Raw genomic sequence first — 13,677 nt, forward strand, 5'->3', positions numbered from 1 at the left:
CACATACATACATGCATGCATACATACATACATACATACATACACACATGCACTTGAAACACCATAGACACACAGAGAAATGTGCACATGGCATGAAAACAGGAAGGGCACTATTTGTAGAGTAGATGGAGACAGCAGGAACAAGGAGAGGGAACAAAGAAAGGTACTGAGAGGCGTGAATGTGAACAGTGATATACATGAATGAAAATGAAATAATTACACCTATTTTTGTATGTTAACTAAAAAATATCAATAAAAAGAAAGTGTTCCAGGCCTGCTTTGTATTCAAGTCTACTCTTTTCTATGTTGCTCAGAGCCCACAGAGACCAACCTTGGTTTATCTCTCACCTGTGATACCCTGATCTCTGTCTTCTGAGGAACATCAGTGGGTGACAGAGGTCAGAATGGCGCCTCTACCAGGGGGCAGTGGTCATAATCTTGTACTAAAGATTGTGTTTCATGATAAAGTCATCTCTACCATGGTTTCATTATGTCTGTTTTCCAATATCAACCCCATTTCCTCGTCATTTCAAGGCCACCTAGGTGTGTGTGTGTGTGTGTGTGTGTGTGGTTTGAACATATGTGTGTATTCATGCAGAGGCCAGATGCCTTTGTTGCATATCTTCTCCATTTATTCTCTTGAAACAGATTTCATTCACAAACCCAGGAACACTGTTATTTCTGCCTCTCCATCCACAAGCAATGCTACATGAGGCTTTGTGTGAATGCTGGGTTGGGATTCAGAGCCTCATTAGCTGGACAGATTCTTTACTGACTGAGCCATCTCCCCAGCCCAAGGTTTCTTTAAAATAGTTTCCTGTAGGTGGAAGATGCAGCCTAGTGGGTAGAGCGCTTGCCTAGCAGGCATGATACCCAGGGTTTCATCCCCACACTGCTTAAATTGATGCCACGGTTCACTCCTCTAATCCCATCATAAGGAAGGTCAAGGCAGGAGAATCAGAAATTCAAATCAGGACGCCAGCATATGTGTTCTTTATCTGTTTACCAGTGAGGATCGTTTCCCCTCACTGGGTTGTAAGCCCCACAGAAGTGGGAACTAAAACGAAAATCCTTCTTTAGAAACAATAAACCGGAGTGGATGTGTGACAGAGGGTACGTGGTCTCGTGGGAACAAGGTGAGAAAGAAAGAGACGCACAAGATTGGGCTGCTGAGTGCACTGGGCTAAAGGTCACCTAGAGCTGGCAAGGCTGGAGATTGTCTCCTGTGAGTGAGGCTGTGGGTTTGATTCCCAATACTATAGAAAGGAGATGAAATCTTATAGTCATCTTTAAGGACAAATGGTCAAAAAATAGACACAAAGAACAGCCAGAGTAGCTTCACAAAGGAAACAGCCAAGTTCAGCGTTCCACGGGGCACGCAAATATGCTGAGGCTGTAAGAAGCCTCCAGCTGCAGCAGCACAGGCATGGCAGAAAAATAATTGCCGGCGGAAAGAGGATGCTCTTGCATTGTAATCACTAGACACTGGAAAAACAACTCGAGCCTCCGAGAGCCCCCGTACTGGTCTAGAGAAACTATTGTGAAGAAGGAGAACGGAGAAACAGAATAAAATCATGGTGCATTCATCGCTGTGGTGCCCAGGTCTCCCTTGCCTTGTGAGTTGCGAGTTGTGGGTTATAGGCATCACAATAGAGGGCAGGCAGACATTTGCCATTTCAACCCCATCATACTGATGCTTTGTGGATTTTTAAATTAAACGTAACATTTCATTAATTCTTTGAGGATGCCATAGGTGCACACAATGTATTTTGATCATATTCACTCTCCACGTCTCTCCTTAATGCCTCCCAAATCCATGGCCCAGCGTCTACCCTTAGCAACTTTACACCCTTCTTTTTAACTCACCAATTTGAATTCATTCTGTCCATACACTCCTGTGTCTATGTGCCCATCTACTGGAGGCCTTCCAGGGGGCACACCCTTAAAGAAATCTAATTCTCTCTCCTTTAGAAGGCATCAACTGTCAATAGCTCCTCAGCTAGGGGTGAGAGAGCTCAGGAGCCCCTCCCACTTCCCCATCTGACAGTTGCTTGGTTTGACTTGGTGCAGGTTTTGTGCAGGCAACCACAGCTGCTCTGAGTTCATGAGCACAGCAAACCTGCCACGCCCAGGTCCTCATTCACTCTGGTTCTCCTCAGTCTCTGCCTCTTAGCATCTTTCCTCCCCGTCATTTGCAATGATCCCTGAACCTTGTGGGGAGGATGGAGGGTGTGACATCATGTCTTATTTGTGGATTCTTATTCCCTGTAGTTGCTTTTGCATTGACAGTATCCTGTATTGTTTTGGAGATCTCTGGGATATCTCTGACAACAGTTCAGGAGGTGTATCCCATACATTGTTTTGGGCATTTTATTTGGCAACCTATGTTTTATGGGAGGAGACTAATCCTCCATGTAAGGAATATATACATACAATAAAACATACATATATGAAATACATTATATATATATGTATATATAAAGTTTATAAAATTGTATGTTTCCATATGGCCTTTCCAAGCATCTCCAGTGTTAGTTAACTTCCTCTCACCCCATCTCTACCCTGCCTTTCCAACCCTGTCCCCACTTAAACCCCCTTCTCCATTATTCCCCATATTTGTCCTTTTGAGAGATAGGTTCTCACTAAATAGCTGAGGTTGGTTTTGAATTTTAATTCTCTTGCCTCTACTTTCACATTGGGAGTGTGGATTACAAGTATTTATCACCATCCATAGCCAATTTAGAAAGAAAAAGAAAAAGGAATCTATCTATGGTGGAGCTGGGGAGTTGGCTCAGTCAGTAAAGCTTGCTGTCTGAGCATGAGGACCTGAGCTCAATCCCCAGCACCCGTGTAAAAAGCTGGGTTTGAGCTGTGCCTCTGTAATACTAGCACGGGGGAGGCAGTCAGCAGGACCCGTGGATCTTCCTGGCCATTCTGCCTAGCCAAAGTATGCTCCAGGCTCAGCTCAAGGTTTTTAGTCTAAAACACAAACAACAGCACTCCCACATCATGTTGCATCATCATCATCATCAACAACAACAACAACAGTACCAGCAGCAACTAGAAGTGGAGCGTGAGTGAGGAAGACACCTGTCACTGACTCCCGGCCTCCACATGCAGCCATGTACATGCGATGTGCACACACAAGAACACACAAAGACAGGGTTCAGTAAACAGAAGTAATTTATTTGGCACACAACACAGCAACAACTGCAAGTATGGTTGTCAGGCAAGTCTATCTCAAACTCCCTTCCAACTCTCCCCCGTTTCCCGTCAGACACCTCGGCTTTCCAGTGCTTCAGAGAACACTGACAGCTGCTGGGGGGACCCTTAAAGATCCTACTTTTAACTGTACTTACTTGCACAGTCTTCCTCATGGGAGGGCTTTCTTGAAATCTTCCCATACTCGTAGACTCAGGACAGTTATCCAGGACAGCAGGAGAGTGGCTACAGAGGCACAAGTCAGCTGTGCTTTCTGATTGGTCCTTTACACATTTGGTGTTAAGTTTGTCTTTGATGTGTGTGCCTCTCTGTGTGTGTACATGCATGCATATGTGGGTATGTGCTGGTGACAATATGTGAAGGTCAGAGGGGAACCTCAGGAGCCTCTCACATTATGCTTGAGACAGGGTCTCTTCTTGGCCCAGAACTTCAAGTAAACTAGGGTAATCGGTGAGTTTCCAGGGATTCTCTGTCTGGGGCTCTCATCTCCTCAGAGCTGGAATTATAAGCGTGGACTTTTATATAAGCTCTCTGGATGTAACTCAGGTCTTTATGCTTAGAAAGCAAGTCCTTTAGCAACCGAGTCTGTCTCCCTTACCCTAACATTTATGTTTCCAGAATCTAGAATCAAGGAAGGCTCTCAGATAGCATCATCCAGACTTCCGAACCCAGCAGACTGAACTTGCCACCCACCATCTATGGGCAGCTGTGCAGAGGCATGGTGACTCTGATCTGTTTTCCAGATGCTGCGCATTGCTCACATGCAAGCTGGGTTATACTGTAGCTGGCTACACTGGGAATACGGCAAGATGCCTCATTTTGTATTCTCTTGTAAGAGCCTTTAGTCTCTCTTCAGGACCAGCATGGAAGAAGGTGAGTGAAGGAAGCTATGTGTGCATAAGAAGGACCAGGTTGGAAAAGTTTCTTGGGATTCCTGAGTAACAGGACTGAAGGTGCAGCATCTGGGGATGGAGATCCGGCCCAGCTGGCAGAGTGCTTACCTGTCTATTGTGCATAAAGCCCCGTGTTTGATCTCTAGCACACTGTTTAAACTGGTCTGCAATTCCAGTACTTGGCAGGTGGAGGCAGGAGGATCAGACGTTCAGGATTAATTTTGGCTATTTAAAAACTTTGAGATCAGCCTGACTGCATAAGTCTCCATCTTTAAAAAGAAAAAAAAAAGTGGTTTTTTTTTTTTTTTCCTCTTCTCACCATTGTGAAGTTACTATGAGGAAGCAGCTCCCTCTAGACTAGGAATTAAGCCATTACTAGATACGGCATCTCTGGCTCTCTGACCAGAGACTTACTGGGCCCCTGAACAGTGGGAGAAATTCTTGTTGTTTAAAAGATACCATGCTTCTGTGATTTGAGAATGGCTCACTGCCACCAAACTCAGGAGGCTTGGTTGCTGAGGGTTGCTGTTTTTTGTTTTTTGTTTTTTTTGAGAGAGAAGGGTAATAGGATAAAAAAAAGGTAGCAAGGGGGGTACTGTTGGTAGGCCGTGCCAAGGTGTACTCCTGAGAACTTGCACCATGCAACAGATCTGCTGTTTATTGGGAAGAGAGGAGAGCAAGATAGAGGTAGTCAGGGAGACAGGGACACTGAGAGAGGGGTCAGAGAGAGGGAGGCACAAGAAAAGGCAGAGAGAAGAGACAGAGAGAGAGAGACAGAGAGAGAGAGAGAGAGAGAGAGAGAGAGAGAGAGAGAGAGAGAGAGAGAGAGAGAGAGGTTGGGGACCCTTTTATCTGTAGCACACACCTGGCACACTTGTTCGGCTACAGCAGGACCTAAGCAGCAGTTAGGTCCCTGTGAGCAGGCCAGTGGGATTGCCTGTATATCTACAAAGGGTATAAATAAATGCTTCATTTCCATTTGTTTGTTTATTTATACAGGGTTTCATGTACCCAAGGCTGTTCTTGAACTTGTTGTATAGCTGAGAGTGGCTTTTGGTCCTGCTTCTGCCTCCTGAGTGTTGGGACGACAGGCACGCACTTGCCTTTGTGAGACTGAATTAGTCACTAAGAGGCTAGACTTTATTATAAAGCGGGTTTTGGTTTCTTACTGCTGTCTGCTATAGGCTCTCTGTTTGTCCCTCTCGTGTGTTAAGGCTGTACAATACCCTTACTGGGAACTAGGCAGATGACAGCACCTTCCCAGCTTCCAGAACAGATTCAAACAAGGCTATTTTGATCAAAATTACCCACTCTCATATATTTTTCAATAGTGAGAGAGATATCATCCACGGTATTTGGTTATGGAGGTGTCTATCAAATGAGATGACAGAGACACAGCCTAGGTCAGCCATTCTCAACCTGTGGGTCCCAACCCCAGTCGGACCCTTTCATAGGGGTCACCTAAGAGCATCAGAAAACACAGATATTTATATTATGATTCATGACAGTAGCAAAATTGCAGCAACAAAATAATATGGTTGGGGTCACCACAGCATGAGGACTGTATTAAAGGGTCTCAGCATTAGGAAGGTTGAGAACCTCTGTTCTAAGTGAACACGGGCCAGGCAGAAAGCCACATCCTGGTGAGTTCAGGGGAGCCAAGTCCCCTTAGGCCCGCATGCTTTATTCTCCTAACGGCACTGGGGAGTGTGAATGTGGCCCGGCAGACATGCTCTCACTATTTCAGTGAGCTCCCTTGGTCTGCCTGGGAATGTCGGAGACAGCTGGATAGGCACTCGGTCGATTGACTTGCTTGTGAGAAATCTCCAAACTCTGCCCTGCACACCACTGCCTTAGCACAGCCCAGCTGCTTTGGACAGGGGAAAATAGCAATAACAAGAATTAAATACTACAAGGCCCATGTGTTTGAGCTTTTTTTCCCCTCCTGGTCCAGTGTGGCTCCCACCGGTCCGTGGCAGTCCAGGGCAGCTCTTTGAGTTTCTACTTCCTTCAAGGTTCCTTTGAAGCCAGGACTCAGCTTAAGCCAGAACAGGTTGTGGGGCAGGTTGTTGCTTGATTTCCATTCATGGGTTTTGTTTTTGCTTTTGTTTTTGAAAGGGACTTATGTATTCCAGGCTGGACTCCAGTTCTCTTCGTAGGTAAGAAACACTTCTGTTCCTTCCGACCCCACTCTCCCAGTGCTGGGGTTACATTCTTGGTTCCTTTGGTGTTTGAACCTAGGACTTTGTGCATGCTAGGTAAGCACCCTACCAACTGAACTACATTCACAAAGGATGCTTAAAAAGAAAGCCAAGGGCTGGACAGACAGACAGCTCAGTGTATAAAGTGCGTGCGCTGTAAGCATGAAGACACCATTCAATTCCCTGGACCCTGGTAAAAAGCTGGGCAGGGTGACATGACACATGCTTGTGATCCCCAGTGCCTGGAAGGCTGACAGGCGGTTCCTTAGGGCTGGTTGCTCACTTAGCAAGTTTCTGTTTCCAGTGAGAGATCCTGTCTAAAACAGACGAGGCGGAAGGTTCTGGAGAAGGCATTCAAGCATGACAGCCTCTGGCATGTACACTCATGCGCACCTCATGCGCACCTACATGCATACACAACCTCACAGACACAAACTAAAGAAGAGAAAGTAAAAGAAAGAATGAATGAGAAAAGGAAGAAAGGAAGGGCTGACCAATGGGATGGAGGGATGGAAGGAGGGACGGAGGAAGGGGGAGGGAGGGAGGAAAGACAGCGGGTAGAGCTCACCCCCCCCAACATCTAGGCGACCCAAAAGCTGCCCCTGATGCACTTTATCGATCCCTCTCTTTCTCCTTCTCTCCTCCCCTCCTTTCTGTTCTCTTAGCTGCATATTCCACATCAGGCCTGATCCTATCTTGTAGGTGTGATTCATTTAAACAGACCCTTCATCCCCCCCCCCAGCTGCTGATTTTAGATGCAGAATAGAGAGATTTAAAAATAAATACATAAATAACCCAAACTCAAACTGCCATAAAAAAAAGAAAGAAAGAAAAGAAAAGAAGAGAAAAGAAAAGAAAAGAAAAGAGAAGAAAAGAAGAGAAAAGAAAAGAAAGCAATAACAAAAAACCCAACCAGCAACAGTTGAATGTTGAATGAAGAGCCCCACAATTTGCTCGGCTCCGCACGCCTGGCTTATAATTAAAGGCGTAAGAAATGTGTGCTGCTCGCCATTCCCCTCCCCCCATCTCCCCCCCCCATTTGGACTCTGTTTTTCCTTTTTACAAAAACATCTGAATCCTGTCTTTGGAGTGATCTTGCATTATTTTGCTGGCAGGCCCACAATAGCCACCTACGTGGGGACTGTAGAAAGAAGCCAGCCATATTCCCCTGCCAGAGAAAACGCATTCCGGAACCTGACATCTGGGTCTTGCAGCTGGAAAGGGGGGGGGGACCACAAAGCACCAGCCCTGGTGTCATCAAAGGCAGTTGATGGTGCCAAGTGAGTGTGGAAATTACACACAGAGCAGATGCTGTCTCTAGCATTAGACGGATAATGCAGCTATTTAGGAAAAACAAAGATGTGCTTAGAGTTTGATCACCCATGGTACGTGTTGTGAAAGTCTTCGGAGCTGTCAGCATGACAAGGATGGGCCCATACATGGCCCCAAAGGTTCACATTCTTTAGATTTTGTTATTTCTTTCATTTAATTAATGTGTGTGTGTATGTGTGTTTAATTGTATGCATTCTTGTGTGTTTGTACATGCAGAGGCCTGATGACTGTCTCTTTGTTCTCTGCCCCTTTTTAAGACTTATTTTATTTTCAATTGTGTATATGTATGTATCTGTGTGTGGGGATATGCACACATAAGTTCAGAAACCAGAAAAGGCCAGAAGAGGGCATAGGTGACCATTGTGGCCTTGTCAGCAAAATAATGCAAGATCACTCTAAAGAGAGGATTCAGATGTTTTTGTAAAAGGAAAGACAGAAGAGGCCAGAAGAGGGTGTCAGAGCCCTGGAGCTGGAGTTACAGGAGTTGTGAGCCATGCAGTGTGGGTGCTGAGAACTGAACTCAGGTCTTCCGGAAGAGCATCAAGCACGATGAAGTGCTCACTTGTCTTTCTGGCTCCCTTCACCTAGCTTTTGAGATAGAGTTTCCTCACTGGACCTGGAGTTTACTGTATTTGCATACTCTTCCTGCTCCCTGAGCCCAGAGACCCTCATATCTCAGCTTCTTCTGTTCTGGGATTACAAGCATATACAGACACACACACACACACACACACACACACACACACACACACACACACACACCCCCAACAACACACACACACACACACACACAGACACACACACAGACACACACACACACTTCTTATGTGGATGCTGATGACAGAAATTAGGTTTTCATGCCTGTGGGACAATTCATTTTAACAACTGAACTATTTCTCCAGCATCCACATGGTTCATGTATCCCTTTTGTGACTCTAAAGAATAAGGTCGAGGAAGCCAGGGTTTCTTCTCCCTTTATGAAAGCTGAAGGAAGAAGCAGCTTGAAAGAGAAACATGCTCTGTGGATATTTAAGATGCTCAGGTTCAGCCATCTTCCATCTAAGCTGCATTTGGAACGCATTGTGTGATGGACAGGAGAATATGAGAACAAGAAAGCCCAGCCGGTTATCTACAAGCCACCATCGATCAGGAAGAATTAGCTCATTGTGGTGAGAGGAAGGGAGCAGGAAGAGGGCTGGAAAAGGAAATTGAAAATGCTAATGAGCGTGAAAGCACCTTGGCCCCCTTTCCCTTTCTTTCCTTACTCAGATCTTCCTAAGATTAGGGCCCTGCAGGGAGTACAGGCTCTCTTTGCACTCAAGTTGGAGGTGCTCACAGAGTCGCTGGCTTTACACGCAGGAAGTATGGGTTAAACATCAGCAGCAAGGCCTGGACACAATGTTTCACAAAGATCTCTTTCTATCTTTTGTTCTTTGCGAAGCAAGCGGTCAGGAAAAGGGCTCTTCTGTCAAAAGTGCCTTTTCTTTGGACAAGTCTGGAAAAAGAGAATTCCTCTCACCTTAAAAGAGGATTTGAGGGATAGGGATGTGCCTGAGCTGGTAGAGTTTGCCTCTCATGCATGAGGCCCTGGGTTTGATCTCTGGTATCACAATAACCCACAAATGGCACTATGGACTTGTGATTCCGTACTCTGGAGGTGTAGGCAGGAAGACCAGGAGTTCAAGGTCATTTTCAGTTATTTAGTGAGTTTGAGGTCAGCCTGGGCTATGTGAGATCCTGACCTTCCTCAAACTCCCAAGCTAAAAGAGACGAACTATGATGGAGAGGTGGCCCAACAATTAAGAACTTACCTGAAGAGCACTGGGGTTCGTGTCTCAAGAAAAAAAAATCATCCAAAAAACAAACCACAAGCATCTCAGAGCTGCCCATAACTCCCGCTCCAGAGGATCCCACACTCTCTGCAGGTACTTGTATGTGTGTGGTGCACAGAGCAGGTACACATAGCACATACACACACATAACATGGAAAACAATTTTTCTTTTTTAAAGAGAGATGCCTTCATGATTGGAGTCTTCTGTTTTTGTTGGAACAGCATGTGAGTTTAAGAGTTTTGTGTCGGGGGGGGGGGGCACCAGGGAGATGGTTCAGTGGTAAAGTACTTGCCACACAACTGTGAGGACCTGAGCCTGGACCCCCAGAACTCACATACAAACAGATGTGGCAGTGTGCGTTGATTGTCTCAGTGCTCCTATGGGGAGGGGGAGAACTGCCAGAGACTCAGAAACCAGCTCTGTGGTGTTCCCAGTGATGGACAAGAACAGGGGCATCCTCACTGGAGCCAGGTAGACGGCAAAGACCTATACCCAAGGGTGTCCTCTGGCTTCCACACGTGCAGCATGGCATGCATATTCTTGCACTGACACACATGAGCACATATACACAAAGCATTTTTTTAAGTTCCTATTTTTTAACTACCCCTTTATAGAAAGCTGTGTTTGCTGGTGTTTAGAGGAAGACACAACTTGCACTTGACCGGGACCATAGTCTGGAACTTCCAGGGGTTGAGTTACACCTCCTCCACAGAGGCTCCAGAGTTTGTAGCATCAGGTGTTGAGAAGTGGCCATTTGTTAGAGCAGTGGTAGCTGAAGGACTTAGCTTGGAGGCATGTGTATGCATTAAGCTCACTGTTGTCATTTAGAGTGTCATTTGTAGTGGGCTGATGAACTGTTAGAACTGTAGTCTTCTACCTTGCTAACACTGTAAAAATCACATGGAGAGCCCAACTTTCTCTCTGTGGCCCTGTCTCCCTGCAGTCACATCTCCATTGTGTGTGTGTGTGTGTGTGTGTGTGTGTGTGTGGTTTTAACCATAACAGTGTGTGAAGCTGCTTATGTGAGCTACGTGAAGCAGTCAAATTCACAGAAACAGAAAGTAGAAGGTGGTTTCCAGGGACCGAGGAGAAGAGAAAAAGGGTGAGTCATTGTTTAAAGAGTGTGGCACTTCAGATTTTCAAGATGAGAAAGTTCTAGAAACCCTATCCTATGCTCATCTACTGAACTATAGACAAGAATGCTGTGATGATATTTTATATACTTTGCACTAAAGGGAAAGAAAGAGCAATAGAGACAAAAGTGTTTGGTGTGGTTTGGATATGCTTAGTCCAAGCAAGGTTTATGGAACTTGGTTCTCAGTGTGGTGGAGTTAAAGGTCTGTGAAGAGATGTTTAGAGTATCGGGGTTTGCTGCCCCGAGGGCAGGCTCTTAGGACAGCACAAACCTGACCCCCCAGTGGCTTCCTGGCCTCCTGTTTCATCATATATTCACACGTATTCTCTCTTTCTTGCCAGGATGTCACTCACTATGATGTGATCCAGTCTGAGGAGACTCTCACCAGAGGCTGAACCAATGGAACTGCCCAATCTTGGATGTCTAGCATTCCAGATTTCAAGCTAAATAAACCTCATTCTCCCCCAACCCCGTGTGTGTGTGTGTGTGTGTGTGTGTGAGAGAGAGAGAGAGAGAGAGAGAGAGAGAGAGAGAGAGAGAGAGAGAGAGAGAGAGAGACAGATAGACAGACAGACAGTCAGAGAGACAGACAGAGACCGGCAGACAGTGTGTCTACTGTGGTTTTTAAGACCACATTTCTCACTGGCCTGGAACTTAAGTAGCCTGGCTGTGCGTACCCATGAGCCCCAGGGATCTGCCTGTCCCTGCTTCCTCGTACTCTCACTTTAAGCCACGACCATCACAACTGGCTTTTTTTTTTTTTTTTTAACATAGGTTCCTCAAGCTTGCCAGGAGAGCACTTCCCTGACTGAGCCATCTACCCCTAGACCTACTTTTCTGTCCCTTAAACAATATGCCTTCCAGCCACGGCTTAATCCTTGTGTGCTAGAGCTAAGTGCAAAGCCTGCCACAGACTCTGTGCTGTTCCAGCGTTCAGAACTGGACTCCCAGAGTTCATTCCTTGTGTGACTTCTCTATCTCCCCTGTCACTATCAATTGCTAGCCACTGCATTCTCAGTTTGCGATGAGACTCTCGCCTGTCACCCCCACACACATTTAAATCCTCTCTTATCTTAATCTGTGAGAATCCTGAGTTGATTCCTAGACCTTCCTCTCCCCCTCCCCAGCCTTCCTTATAACCAAGGGACATGCATTGCAGCTAGGGTTTGATGTGTTTTTCTTTAAGTTACAGTTTGTATGTATGTATATAGGTATATCTGTGGTGTGCATGTAGGCATCCATGTGCCACAGAGCTCACATACAGGCCAGAGAACAATTTACAGCGGTTAGCGCTCTTCTTCTACCTGGTGGGTTCTGGGATTGAACACAGGTTACCCGGCTTCGGGAGCAAGTTCCTTAACCCTACGAGCCACCTCACTGGTTGCAGACATTGGCCCCAGGTATCAATCCCGGAATTAGGGAAGATGTACTCAACCATGATGTTTGTTCTTATGGTGAAGTGTTAGAGTCCAACTAGCTTTATGGCCATGAGGAGAAAGTCAGAAAGCAGCATTCCCTTATGGCCTCTGCCTCCGTTCCTATCTCAAGGTTCTGTCCTCATATCTCTGGATGATGGGCTACAAGCTATAAAACGAATAAACTCTTCTCCCCCCGCCCCCCCAAAAAAACTAGCTTTATAGTAGACAAAGTTTATGCATCTCATTGTTTCAGGGGTTCATGTGTATCTGCTTGGTTCTGGTGAGGTCTCTTTGGTGTCAGCTTGGTTCTGCCAGGGCTCTTTTGGCTGTGTTTCACCATGGTAGACAGCACCAAAAGGAGTCCCTCACCAGGCAGGAGGTGGTCAGGGATCTGGGTGATCACACTTTGGTATTTATAACCATCTTTTGTTGAGAACGGGGAGTGAGCTGCAAGAGAATTAGCTGGTTGGCATGGCAGGGCATGCTGGGAGGCTCAGGAGTTCAAGGTTATCCTCAGCTACAGATCGTGTTCTTTAAGGCCAAGCTGGGATTGGAAAGAAAGAGAGAGGAAGGAAGGAAGGAAGGAAGGAAGGAAGGAAGGAAGGAAGGAAGGAAGGAAGGAAGATGGAAAGGACAACAGAAAGTTCTGAGAGATGGCTCAACTGGTCAAAGCTGCTTGCTGCAAAGCCTGGCAGTCTGACTTTGATTCTAGGAACCCACAAGGTAGAAGGAGAACTGACTCCCACAAGTTATCCATTGGTGTAAACACACACACACACACACACACACACACACACACACACACACACACACACACACACGCACACTTATCTCCCACAAGGGAATGTTTTTAAAAACCAACAAACAAAACCCCAAAAGCCCAAATCTCTAATAGACAATACTCCTCCAGACCAGAGCAGCTGGTTCTTTGTTCTTCTGCAAAAGGTGGCCTCTGAGTTTTTGTTTGTTTGTTTGTTTATTGTTGTTAGAAATACTTTCCTCTTGAATGTACTTTTAAGTACACAAGAAGGTTATAAGCCTTGAGCACTCATGCACAAACTTTTTAGTTTCTTCAACTAATTCTTTACTGAGTTTGCTTTCTCGTGATTAGCTTATGTCATTTATAATCAATTCACTACATTGGGCCAACTAACTCGAGTTCTTTTTCTTTTGTTTGTGAGACAAAGTCTTGTGAAGGCCAAGACTGGCCTTGAGCTCCAGTTGTAGGACAGGATGTCCTTGGATCTCGGTTGTCTTGCCTCTACTTCCTAAATGTGGAGACTTCCGATGCTCACTACCTATCTGGTTTTATGCTTATGTTGGGATCAAACCAAAGGAAGTGCTGGGGGTTCGGATACCTGACAACTTGTTCTCTCTCATGGAGAAGCTGTCCGGGGCAATGAGTTTTCTCTGAAGTTGCATGAGGAGCCCCTGAGCCTCAGCCTTGGCAGTACCTCAGCTCTCCTCACTGGGTGCCTGTGTGTGAAGCTGGCTGAATTCACTTTTCATTGTGCAGGGCTCTGTTCCTTTGCCGTCCTGTAGGAGGGCACTGTGTTCCCCTTTGACAGCTCACTCCTGGCATCCAGGGAGAATTGGGCCATTGTCTCATGGGGTTTCCTTTAGGCTGGTCTGAGGAGTGTGAA

The 13,677-nt window shown here is 45.9% G+C and overlaps 1 long non-coding RNA gene across 1 annotated transcript; it reads left to right on the forward strand.

Annotated features, from left to right (window-relative positions):
- The first annotated feature begins 4,023 nt into the window (after positions 1 to 4,023).
- On the forward strand, positions 4,024 to 11,075 carry Gm41950. The gene is made up of 3 exons (XR_878510.1): positions 4,024 to 4,095; positions 6,234 to 6,274; positions 10,958 to 11,075. It is a non-coding gene; the product is annotated as a predicted gene, 41950 (long non-coding RNA).
- The last annotated feature ends 2,602 nt before the right edge of the window (positions 11,076 to 13,677 follow it).

Source organism: Mus musculus, chromosome 1 (genome assembly GCF_000001635.26).
Source record: "Mus musculus strain C57BL/6J chromosome 1, GRCm38.p6 C57BL/6J".
NCBI classification, from domain to species: Eukaryota; Metazoa; Chordata; class Mammalia; order Rodentia; family Muridae; genus Mus; species Mus musculus.